The sequence below is a fragment of the Leptosomus discolor genome, chromosome 2 (assembly GCF_034619465.1).
Source record: "Leptosomus discolor isolate bLepDis1 chromosome 2, bLepDis1.hap2, whole genome shotgun sequence".
NCBI lineage: Eukaryota > Metazoa > Chordata > Aves > Leptosomiformes > Leptosomidae > Leptosomus > Leptosomus discolor.
In genome coordinates, this window is record NC_141392.1 from 59,151,557 (window position 1) to 59,164,815 (window position 13,259).

At 41.7% G+C, this 13,259-nt stretch overlaps 1 protein-coding gene across 9 annotated transcripts in view; it reads left to right on the forward strand.

Moving 5' to 3' along the window:
- The window catches only part of ARID1B (AT-rich interaction domain 1B), a 336,190-nt gene that overhangs the window by 172,588 nt on the left and 150,343 nt on the right, over positions 1 to 13,259 (forward strand). The gene's annotated exons all lie outside the window — the stretch shown is intronic.

The window sequence follows — 13,259 nt, forward strand, 5'->3', positions numbered from 1 at the left end:
CAGCCGCAGCAGCCGGTAACCTGTGATCTGCCGCTCGGGCTGCTTTTCCCTCGGCATGTAGCTCTCTGCCCGCGTTAATGGAAGCAGCCGAGGGGGCGAGCACGTAGCCGCCGCCGCCGCCGCGCAGGGCCGGCCCGTGGCGGGGAGCCGGGCAGGGGAGGCGGGGGACGTGCCTGCGCGGGCACGCGGGTGGGTGCCTTCCCTGCTGCGGGGGGGAGAGGCTCCGGACCAGGCTGTTGATTAACGTTAGCAGCGTTTGGAAAGACTGAAGTTGCACGTCTGAGGCTCCAGGTGCATCTGCTTTAGGCCTGAAGCTAGGGCCAATGTTTTTTAGGCTTGTTTATGGTACGTAAAAAGACATGATTTTGTCACTCCGACAGGCTGATTGGGTAGACATTCGAGCAGTCCTTGATTTCAGGAAGCCATTGCTGGCTAGCGTGGAAACAAGTTTTCAAATTGAGCTCTACCGAATATACTTTTTTTTTTTCCCCTTTCAGAAAAGATAAATGCAAACTAAAAAAAAAAAAAAAAAACCCAAACTCACCAACCAAAAAAAAAAACAAACAACCGACCAACGGGGAGTCTCCTTGTCTTGCTTCCCCATGTGCTGTACTTCCCCCCGCACCCCCGCCTTAATGAGTAGGAGGGACAGAAGTTGTGACAGGGCAGGTACTGATTAGTTGCTGTCAGTCTGCGCAGATTAACACCTATTTTTAGGTTTTTGAACCTCTTGAGTAATACTAGTTAAATTGGCACAGGTTAATAAGTTGGGGTCCACAGAGCCTCTTAACTGTTCACTGTGAAATTTGAATTAAAGAGACAGTCTCACTTCGTCAAAATGGTTAAAAAAAAGGTTTATATAATAAACATTTACTGCGTGTGCCGTGTTTGTGTGTGTGCGCGTGTACGCGCACAAACCATACCTAGGTCTGGAAAACAAAAATTAAAATTAATTACTTTGGGCATGTTAACACAAACACATGCAAAGTTAGAGGATCTTTGCAGAGTACGTCTGTAGCGAAATAGGTTCTGAAAGGAAACGTCTCTCTTCACTTTTAATATAAATGTGGCATTTAAAAATAAGGCTTAATCTTTGGTTTTTTTCGTGCATTTTCTCCTTGTCCTCCCCCCATTATATCATTACACTGTTACACTGACACCCACTGGTAAAAGTGGATCTGAGATCATGATTGTAAATTGAACCTTTTGATGAAGGGAGAGCTGTTACTCAGGAATAAAAGACAAAATGAGGACCAAAGAATAGCTTCTTCCCCTTCGTCCCCCTGGAAAAAAAAAAAACAAAACCCTTGCAATGTTCTTTTTTATTTTATTTTTTGAGGAGTTAGTGTGTGGATGCTCCAAAGAGAAGGGAGCCACAGTGCTTTTGTCTAAAAACGTAACAACATAGAAATAATTGCATCAGAAGTAGTTTATTTCTAGACATTTGTATGTTTGGGGGGCAGGCAACAGGCTGGGACAGAGGAGAAGAGGAGAAAGTAGTTAGTATGTTAGTAACTGCTCTGTTTTAACAGTTTCCCAGGTAAAACAACTTGAAGAAAAGCAGAAATAATGGTCATGCTGGAAATACATTGGTGTGGGCACTGACCTGATTGTATCAAAGCGGAGATGAATGCCAGCGCTGTGCAAGTCTTACTCAGTCTGTTTACCATTTAATTCAAAGTTGTCAGTGGTCTTGAAAGCCACTTGTGTTGGAGAAACAAGGCTCATTTTATTGAAATCTACCACGACACCAAAATCTGGTTTGTGAGAGTGTCGTTCCATAGCCCTGCCTAGCACAAGAACAATACCATGCAATTACACTGTTTCAGGCTCTGAAATAGGCTTTCTTCCAAAACACCCTCCCCTTACATTATTAGACGTGTTCCTATTAATGAAATGATTGATTGAAAATCTTCCTGTGTTTATGTTGTTTGGACAGCAGTAGCTTGGATTTCCCGGTCTAGACTAAAATTGTATCCAGTGGAGATGCATGGGACAGCTGTTTGTAAACTCAGGGTGAGACATAACAAATGAGCTGCAGCAAAACGTGCCTGTGACTGGCTTCTTTGTAAATACAGTGATACATCCTTTTTAAGGGAGAAGGGGAACCTTAGTAGAAATAAATACAGAAACAAAATGGACTCCACAAAACATGAAAGTGTTGAAAAGACCTGCCGGAGCGGCGCAGTTCAGAAATTAAAACTCTAGCTTTTCACCTTTGAGATTGTAGTTCAAATCTTTCTTCACATTCTGAGTAAAACGAGCTTAAAATAAATATAAAAAGCAGTCTCTGGGGTTGCCAGCTTACTGTTATAATTGGTGCAGATACCGTAATTGGAAAACAGGGTGAGTGCTGGGGTTTAGTTCTTCAGGAAAAGTTACAGGGAAAACCCTTGCTCAGGTACTTGCCATATCCTCTTTTAGGCTAACCCCTGCAATATATATGTGTGTAAAGGAGAAATCTTTACAAAAACGGTCATTGAAGTTGAAGATCTGTGCAAGATACTCATGCCTGAACACGCACTGCTGCACTGAATATTACCTTATATGCACACCATCATACAGAAATGCTAAGTTTAGAAAACTGCATAAGGCTGTTAGCAATTGATTTGGTTTTGCTGTTTTACTTTGAATAATAATAAAAGCACGAATAGGGGGCTTACTTTGAAATTGAGACAGACTGGAAAAAAATGCTAGCTTGTATCTTGTAATTATCCAGAAGCACCCTTTTAGACCCAGAATAAAACTCGCAGAACAGGCGTAAAGCACAGTGAAGAATCAGAGTTTGTGAGGAGGTGGCGTGTCAATAGCCTGCCACATCCTTTAACCTCTTCTCTTTCCCCAAGTGGTGTTCTTGTTCTGTTTGCATGAAGAAACTGCAGCAAACAAATAAGAAGAAGAAAAAAGAAAAAGGGGGGGGGGGGGGAGAGCATTTACAGTTCATATTGCAGTATTCAAATAAAATACTAAAAATACTATAAACAGTTTTATAGTCATTGTTTATGGACTCTAGAATTTTTAATATTCTAACATGTAATTGAATTCCAAAGCCAAGATTCTGCAATTAATCAGGCTTTTATAAGTGAGCCGCTATTTGCTAGAAGTAACTTTGAGGAGAATTTGGACTTAATTTTTTTTGTTTTTTGGTTTATGGATATAGCAAAAAAAGTGAAATGCTGAAGCAGTCTGCAAAATCATACATTGTGTACTTGCTCGGGTGAGTAAAAGTCCCAATTTGTGTAAGTAGTTCAAGCATTTGAGGAACCTAGTTGTTTGATTGCTGTATGCAAATTCCAGCTTTGTGCATGTGAACCGTGGAACATGCGTTTTTGGAGGACATGTTTTCAGGGCTTGTGTTCACTTTTCTCTATTACAACAGATAGAGAACTCAAGTAAAACGGAAAAAACACAAATGCTTTGTCAGTTTATCTAGGCTTTTGTTACTGTGTGCCCTGCTTGGGAGTCTGAAGTGACTCCTAATAATGTTTGTATTTTTGCCTGCCCCATTGAAGTGGTTGGTGTAAAGCTGGACTAGATTTGAGAGCCACTTTTGCCTTCAGTTCTGAGGAAGTGTATTGCTGTTGTGAGCTGGAAGAGTGTGGAGGAGTTATGGCACTGACTAGAGCACTTGTTCTTTCCCAGTAAACTCTTAAATCCTGATACCAGAAGGGTCAAAAACTGGCCAGCTGTGACATCTGAATAATTTTTAAAGCAGTTAATCCAGTCAGAGTGTTTATCAATCTTTGTACCTCGTGGGGAGGCAATGGGGATGCAGCGTAAAATAATTCAAGAGAAAAGCTCAGGTCATTGGCAAAAATCATTTAGTTCAGCCGAGTCTCGTTCCACAGATTTACCTTTTCAAGTTATGGTGTGAAATACAGAACATTACCCAGGGGATTCCTCCTGTGTGGCTATTAGGGAGGTGTGTTAACGCTTTGTTGTGCGAACCATCCCTTCCAGACCCGCGCTCTCGATCTGACAGTGTGCCCAGGTGATGCCCAAGTGAATTGCCTGGGTGTTGTCAGTATTGGCCACCCTGTGTACACGGTATGATACTGACAGGGGACAAGGGGATGTCAGGGAAGAGCTTTCTATCTGGTTGGGAATGCAGGGACTGGGTTCTGAGAGCCTGTTACGTCCCTGCTGGCAATTGCTGAGGCCGTTTCCCCATGTAATTTATGGTTGCATGGACCACCATGGTTCTGTTGTTGATCATATCACACTCCTATGGCAACAGCATTAATTTAGCTAAGTATGCAGTATCAGACATGCTTTTAGCATGTTTTAATTATCTTCAGAGAAACGCATTTCAGCCTTTTTTGGTATAAAGGTGTGGGCTTCCCTTGCTTTTAAACGTTGCTCATCTCCTTTCTGATCTGTTCTGATTTTTTTTTTTTCCATTGAAGATGAAAAGGGTCATTTTTGTGTTCAATGGTTTTCTCAAAATCATGCTTTAGAAATTCCCGATTCACCAGTCCTACGAGGGAAGGTGGAGAATGGGAGCATAGGTATAATAAAGAATTGGTTTATCTTCCTGGCTCAGAACGAGGTTGTGAGTGAGTAGAACCATACACAATCTAGAAAAAAAAATAATAATAACATAAACTGTATCTAGGGTAGGTCTTCTGATGATAAATATTGCCTTGGCGTGACTTTTTTTGCTTATTGGTGTTTTATTCTCAACAAGTACCACTTTTTTCAGATAAAGCAAAAGGAAAAATGAAACAGTACTTGTAGGGCAGGAGTTGAAAGTACTGTGGAGAGTGTGCTAAATTACAAAAAAGTGGTGTTCTTTTCCTGTTATTTTTGAGATTCAGCTAGGTTGTGCGAGTTACCCATTCCATTAAAAGTAGGAATAAAGAATGCAATTTATGATTGAAATTGGTTGTGAGACACAGTAAAGGTTTTGAAGTTAAAACCATGTTTCTGAAACAGAGTGCTCCCTACATTGTGTGCCTCCTCGCCTAAAAAATGTTTTTAACCCACGTACCCAAAATGATGTTGTCTGAGGTGCAGGAAGCTTTTTCTCCTGAGCACAATAGGAATATGTTGAATCTTTTGAAAACAGTTTCTGTTTTTCAAACACCTTTTCTTTTTCAGCATAGATAATTAACGCCTTCTTCACAGTGCTTGGTGCCCTTGATACATCTGTTACCTTTGACAGATCCTTTCTGTTTGCCACCTCTTCCTAACATGCTTCCAATATTTTCAGCACAAAATAGCTTTAGCATCTTTGATGTTGGTTGTATACGGGCTCAATTAAATGAGAAAGCTGCTGACAGAATGGTGTAGAGTTAAAACTTGAAGCTTTATTTCTGTAAAGATTTTGTCCTTGGTCACTTATCTTCAATTTTTACAGCAAATTGTTTGACTTCTTTTAGGCAAGATTGGAAAGGCATACAGTTTCAGGTAGGACTGTGTTTGTTTTCAGCTTTACAGATGCTATGTGCAGTAAAATTATGTAGAGAGGTAGGGAAAGAGAGCAGGGAGTACTCTGCGGTTGTGGCCTTATCAGCAAAGACCCTCCCAGCTGGTGAGGGTGGCTTTAAAACATGCCTTCCTGGAACTTTCTGGAATATTTGAAAGCATTATGGCGCTGCAGCTGCTCAATGCCACCCCTTAGTTGCTGGTGGATGGCATCTTGTATTTGCTCTCAGCAACCCAACTGTGTTTGACAGGGGCTCTGGGGGGAGTCCGGGTGGCCCCTTGGGTTGCTGAGCTGTGGCAGTGGGAACCTCCAGCCCTGCGAGCGGAGGGCAGTGGTGTTTTAACCCTTTTTGGTGTTTTGCAGCAGGGTGCCACTTGCAGCTAGCACTGCGAAAGCGCACAAGGGCGGCTGCTGTAGAGACCCTTTGCAGTGGATTTTGATAGAGACAAGGTTTTGCGATTCCTAGTTTTGGAAATGGGGAATTAAAATGGAGTCATGGTGTTGGAACAAGAGAGCAAGAAATAGAAATGGATTAGAAAAAATGCAGACACAGTACCTAAATAAAAGACTTACTGGTGGCAGTAGTTGTTACTGCTGTTGTCACATGACAGTTTTTCAGGATTTCCCATATGTTAGAATGCATGAGGATAAAAGGTTGGAATTTGGGTTTTGTAATGTCTACCACTCTTTTCTTAAGGGAAATTAAATAGTGACTGGAAGGTGTCCCTGTTCATGGCAGGGGGTTGGAACTAGAGGATCTTTAAGGTCCTTTCCAACCCAGACCATTCTATGATTCTATGACCTGCTCTGAGATTTCAGTCTAAGTACAACAATCATCTTGATCTCTATATGGTCAAACAAATAAATAACAAAAGCCAATTTTCAGTGCAGTTACTCTGTTTCATGCAGTGTTTTGGTGTGAAAGAACTAATTGAATGTTACAAATCTTTGCATATATATACGAATGCGTGTTTACAGAGGGAAAACATGTGCATGTGTATGCCTGTATAAATATATATCTTACCTGTTTTATCCCCTAATGACAGGAGCAGATGAACATGTTACTTTCATGAATTTGCTGCTGATCAGCTGCTTATATGGTACCTACAGAGGAATAAGCTATCACAGAATTGTAAGGGATGGGAACGTGCTTACAGATAGGTCTCATAGCTTACAGAAAGGTCTCATAGTGAGCGTGTGCTGGGCAGAGATGTACGCAGTCTCAAATGTCAATTTATCTGGGATTTGTAATGTTTGTTTCCTGGTGCAGACCTAAATATGTTTGTACCTTTCTGTCTTTTTGAGGTTACAGGAATTGCCCCATTGCCCCATAGTGCGCAACTTTTTTCCTCCCAAGTTGCTTATGATCCATGGAATTCTGCTGTGAGTATTATATCTCAACAAGGCTGATGGTTATTGCTTTTAGTTAGCTAATACCTAGAGTCTAATTTTTTTGCTTCTTAGGGATTGGCCTTGTTCCCAGGATTTTGCAAAATATTTGCAATGGGAGACTAAACCAGCAGGTTAGTCAATAGCATGTCCAAGAACATGTGTTGGGCACAGTGTTGAAGTTGCAGATGATTTTTTGTTGTGGTAAATCAGCTTCCCCAAAAGCATTGGCATTTAAGAACAGGTTTAAAAATACAAGCAGGACAGATCCATTCCACTAAATAGCTTTTAAGAACATAAGGCATCATTGTGTTTTATCTTGAACACTGGCTGACCAAGTACGGAGCTGCTTCAGCGAGCTGCGTCCTTGAGCCACTGTGTTGTCTGTACATGCTAATAAGGAGAATGAGGAGAATTAATAAGCAATTTGAGCTGCAGCATAGTTTCTTGAAACATCTTTTCAAACCTTTTTAGCACAAAGTAGCACACAAAGTTATCCTAGCATTTAAAAAGAGATCATTTTGTTACTTACTTTGTATTTTTGGAGTTAAAAGTTGTGGCTTCAAAAATTAAAGCACTGGTCTTTATTATTGCTAGACCTGGTGAGCTAAGAGATAAATGACTGATACCACAAAGAACTAGCAAAATAGAGGAAAAGTCTAAGGAAAAAAAAAAAAAGGTGGCTGCCAGATTCAATGAATAATTGCCCTGAACTGGGTCACATTGTATCTGGTTTTTACACAGCTCAGACTGTGAGGAGATGGCATTTACTTAACCGGAAGGCCTTGACTAAATCGTCTAACAGCCGTTGTATAGCATGTGAGGAAATCTCAGCTGATTTATCCTTAATTCATGGGATTCATACTGTGTGACTGTCACGCCTTTATTTCAGGCATAGATTCAGGGTCATAACAAAGGTGTGTCTTTGGTGTATTTGTTCAAGGATTGCCCAGGGAACATGGCCAGTCCTCGCTGGCTACAGACCTGAAACCTAGCCTGAAGTACATGCATGATTACCATTAAAAATAAACAAAACTGGTGGCAGGTAGCAGAGAGGAAGGGAAGAAATGGTTGTCTCAGTTACCAAAGTTTATTCCTGTAGTTCTGCATGCATTAAAAGCTGTGTACGCCCTCAGTAAGTCCTTGAAGAATTGCCAGAAACTAGTGTGGGTCATGAAGGTTTGTCCCTGGTCCAATGAGGAGGAGGACAACCATCTTCTGCAATTGCTGAATTCTAAATTACTTCAAAAGAAAGGCAAAGGGAGGAGATATTACAGCTAGTTAGGCTGCATTTTGTAAAGATATGAATGACTATAGCCATTCATCTTTGAAATAAACTTTCTAAGGACTTTGAAAAATGAAAACTGGATTAACTTCTTGTCACCTTTGTTTAAAAATGACGAGTTCAGAACGGGCGGTGTGTGGGCGGTCAGGCTGATGGGAAAACCTTAAAAGTTGAGAATCTGCACTAGACATGCATTATGAGGGTCTATCTGCATCAAGCACTACAGCATCCTCCGTGTTTCATGCTGCTTCCTGTAGACAGCTCAGCAAGGCTGGTGTGTGGAAATACTAGTTGGCGTAACGTGTGCTTTACTCTGCGCCTGGACTAATGAGTCCCTTTTGTAAGTGGCTGGGACTACAGAGCCTCCCTCCCACCTGCCGCGGAGTCCTGTGTAAGTCAGAGGGCAAACGTGGGTACAAGAGCAAGCAGTTTATGAACTGGGCAGTGTGATGCGGCTTGTCTTGTCGTGATTGAGCAAGAAGTGCACCCCGACAGCAAGAAGGTGCTTTGACAGTAATTCAGGAGAGAGCATCTGTATTTCCTCAATTATTTTTGTATTTTATCATATTATCATGGGGAAGAGATTGTCATGTTATCATGGGGAAGAGAGCCTTTTCTGATCTGATTGATCTTTGCCAGACAGGGAAAACACAAGTATTGCAAAATGCAAGTATTAATGTATACATTTATTTTGTTTTGAGCATATTTTATAAGTGCCAGAGGCATGCCTTTTTAGTGAGCGGGCAGTTGGCAAAAACCCTCTAGGTATCAGAGAAGCCCTGTGCTATAATTTTCCATGAATAATAATGTCAAACAAATGACAATAGAAAGGCTATAAAATTTGCAGCCAGCTGGGCAAATTCTCGTGTGTGACCCACAGAAACTTTAAGTGCCTGTGCAGAATATTTTGTCTTGATCAGAGCTGCTCCAGTCTACTGCGTTCCTTGCCAGAGTAGCTGTAACCCCCTCACCTGCCAGCTGCAAATAGCGGCTCCATTAGATGAACTCTGAGGAGCTCCGACCCAAGTCCAAGAGCAGCGTTAAGTGTGTGTTGTATTGGGAGTTTTTGCCTGGGTAGTTAAATGTAGATCGATGATCCTTTTCAGCATTAGTGTTAACAGGGTATTATATGGGAATCAGTGTGCGTCAGAAATGATTATTCGTGCTTATTTTCAGACTCCCTCCAAAAAGATGGAGAGGGGTTCTGTGACCCATGTCTTTTGAGAGTTAGTTATTTTGTCCTCACCTACTTGCTACCTCATATTCTGTTGTTTGGGTAACAGCCTGGGTATTAAGCATAGCTTTCATTTCTTCTGTTGATGGTATTCTACTTCCCGTGACTCTTGCTCATTTCCAGCTAATCCTATCTCAAACAAAGTCTTGATGACACAAAAAGGAGCTGGACTGAGCTGAGGACCGGATCAATGCTGAGTATGGCTTTGGAGAAAACCACGTTATAATAATTCCTTGTGTCACCTGGTCACTAACTTGTAGAGCTCTCTTCCAAAAAGGTGCTGCTTAGCGTTGCTTCTCAAGGTTGATCTATGTTTCGACTCCTTTTCTCTTTGACAGGGAGGTAAAAATGACTGCATCATTTACTGTGAGTCTGTTGGTTGCAATGCAATATTGTTTGTCAAATTGGAGCTGTATGAGTCCTTTATTGAAAAGCAAAACAAAAATACTGAGTAAGTCTCATTACTTCTGACAAAAAGAGACTGACGGCTACTCCCCAACTTGTTTCAGGGTACTCCATACGTTACTCATGAGGGATCCTCCAGGCTGATGTGAGCACATTTAGGAATTCTTCCATCTTGTAAAATAAAAAGCTATTAAATGCTATTCTGTTCTACTATTAAATTACAGAATACTACATAACCATTATTGGTCTTGGCCGTAGCTGCCCATTTTGGAGACCATGTAGATTGTGTAGGGAGGTGGGAAGTTTGTCTTGTCACGCGTTGGGGAGAACCTGCAGGGTTTCTTGGCACCGTCCTGACCAGCCCCGGGGGGCTGGATTCAGACCAGCTGTCCCTGGTCGGCAGCAGGGAGCAGGCTCTGGGAGAGGGGTGAATTGCCCAGGCAGGACAGGCATCCTCCAGCCGTGGGCTACTCCTGCTTAAACGCTAATTGTGCCTCATGTAATTGATCCACGATGTATGGTTAACGCACAGTCTCTAGAATACTACCCCATTGTTTACCCCTTACTTTAGCCTTCAGTCCAGAACTGCAGGGTACTGTAGTGTGGTTTGAGTTTGTTTATTAGAAGCAAAAAGGCTGTGTGATTCTTTAGATAAGCTGGAAAAACCACCTATGAACAGTGACTAAAAGTTGCTTTTGCATAGAAATAAAATACGGGGCAGACAGACCCATTCAGCTCTAACACTGTGCTGTGCAGAGTGGGAAGTGGACTGAAGCAGAGGTTCAGAGCAGTGCCTAGGGGAGAGCTACTGTATCTGATCCAGATACATAGACATAAAATCAACAATGCTTCGTTTAAGAACCAAGTCTGCTTTTTTAATGATGTACTGAATTTTTCACTGTAAAACACCCCCCTGCCCAAGATTGTATTTACGTACGTAGTCAGAACAGACAACTAAAAGAGGAAACGTTTAACTGCCACAAGTATGTAATGACAAGTTCTTAATGTCTGATTTTCTTGAAGCAATAATGAAGCTTTTGTTAATTTTTCTTGTTTATTGGAATGGAAGCGATATATTTTGAAGATGATTAAGAGAAAGATGGTGCTTGCCTGATTCTTAGGGAAATGTTCTCTGCTGCTCGGGTACTGTGGGTGCTGATTGAAGTACACTCTCATTCCCGCTAGAGGGGGGTCCGCTCAGCCTCGGCTGTAATGCATTTCGGCTTTTTTTATTTTTTTTTTTTCCTTGAAACTCCGCATGAGGAAAACCTCACGTTATCCCACGTCTTGTTTCAGTACTTTGCATTGTGTACCTTATGGTGTCAGGAGGTGCTTGTTTCTTAGTGATCTTAACTGCCTTTTATACAAAGAGGTGAAAACCAAAATGAATGAGCTAACACACTAGTACACTGGTAAACACACTGCTAACAAAGAATACAGAGGGTGCTTTAGTGCATCATCTGCAAGGTGAGGACAAGTATTTATCACAGAAGTGGTGTGGTCACTCTTGGAAAAACAGAAGTGGCGTTACCAGGCCTGTTCAATAACATTTTTTAATTAGAATTATTACCTACACCAATAGCTGCGTGCGGAACCATTTTATTGTCTCTGTGAGCCTTATGTTTCTCAGCATAAAAGAAAATATTTCTATATGTAAAAGAGACTAAGAGTATGTTACATCAGCTTAAACTTCTGCTTTACTCTTTGATGTCACAGTTTGTTCCTCTTCTCAGTTCTTGGTGAAAAGGAGGATTGAGTTTTGTAAATGTGCTGGTCGTTGTGCCATGTTAATTCATGTGTTTTGAAACTGTGGCAATCGTGAGCATTCTTTTGGCCTTGAGCAAGCGGGAGCTTAATTAGCACAACTCATTTGTGGACAACGTACTCTACGGCGAAGGTCCCCACATGGCGAGGTGGCCTCTCTGGAGATGAGGCGGAGTGCAGAGCCCAAACAAAGGCGCCGTGCCCGATCTGTGCTGGGTCAGTGCAGGAGTTCCGTGCCGTCCGTGGTGTGCTCCTGCAGCTGGGAGCATTGAGGGAGTGCGGGGCAGAGGGCAGGAGCTCTGGGCAGGCTTGGCGGGGCCATTAGCCCAGCTGGGACTGCTTGGGAAGGAGAGGAGGAGGAAGGGACAGCAGGGAGAGGGAGGCAGGGTGGACTGGGGCTGGCAGGAGTCAGCAGCCCTGCTGGATTCAAGGAGGGAGGGACCCAGTGACACAGAGAAGGCTCCAGTTTTCCTGGTGAGTCTCCACAACAGAAACATAGAAGAGTAATAAGCATTAATGGGTCTGGAAGTAGCATCTAGGGTGTGCGACTGGCCCAATACTGGATAGAGAAAACTGAATGAGTTTTGAACAAGATTGTTCAAGATTTGAGGGTCTGTCTAGTTACAGTAGCTGGGTGTTGGACCAAAACAATAAGCTGGTGAAAATGAGCATTCACAGTTTAGATGGGTACCTCATTAACCCTAACCGGACTGCTTCTGATATTGGAATGACTTTTTTCAGAAGCCACTTGAGCACCTGAGTAGGGCAGTATATTGTGACAGGCAGTCATACTGTTATTTCCAATCCAGTGGCTGATTATTTTCTTTTTGGCCCTGGGCAAGTCACTTAACCCTCTGTCTGTTTCTTCATCTGTAAAATATATTATGGATATTTATCAGTCTCACCAGGACTGATTGTTTAATATTTATAAAGTGCCTAAAGGATTAGAAGCTTAATATAAGTAGCTAATACATATCATTTTAGATTGATTTTATTTACTTGGATTATTTTTTTTCTACCTCCTATTGAATGAGATGCTATTTTGTAGCCTCTTACTGCCATTCCTAATCAGCTGGACAGGTCACAATTGGGTAACTTCAGGTTCATTTTCTTCTTTTATTCCTAGTTCCTATAAATGCTTTATCTCCTTCCCCCCTTTTTTTCTCTCCCTTTTTTAATTTAAGAGATGAAGAGATACCATATGTTGCTAGATCATGACATAAATATGTTTAAGTGCTGCCATCATTGTTAGTTTATCAGCCTTTCCGTTATAAACCCTCTTGTTCAGGGGTTTATAACTCTGGCATTATAACGTGCTTCAGGCTGAAACTTGACATTCATTTTTTTCCGTCTTGATTTGCTTTAAATCCTTCACTCTTCTTAAGTTAAACTGGAGATTAGATACATTAGTTATAGTTATACTAGTTGTATAAATTACAATGCAGTAGTAGGCATTTTAAATAGGATGTAAATCAGAGAAATAGAGAATTGCCTAGTTGTTAAACTGTGAGCCTGGGAGTAGAAATCTGAGGTACTTTTCCTGAGTGTGTCCCTGGCTTGGCACATGACTGCTAAGAAATTATTTAACCTCTCTTTGCCTCACTCTTCTGTCTGTATGTTGGGATGGTGACATTTTCTACTTCACTGGTGTATTGGGAAGCTTAATTAATTTGAATTCATAGAAGCACCGACATTCTCAGGTGAAAGGTGCTGAAGTGTGAAGTATTTTTAAGGAGTCTAATGAAAAATCAGTG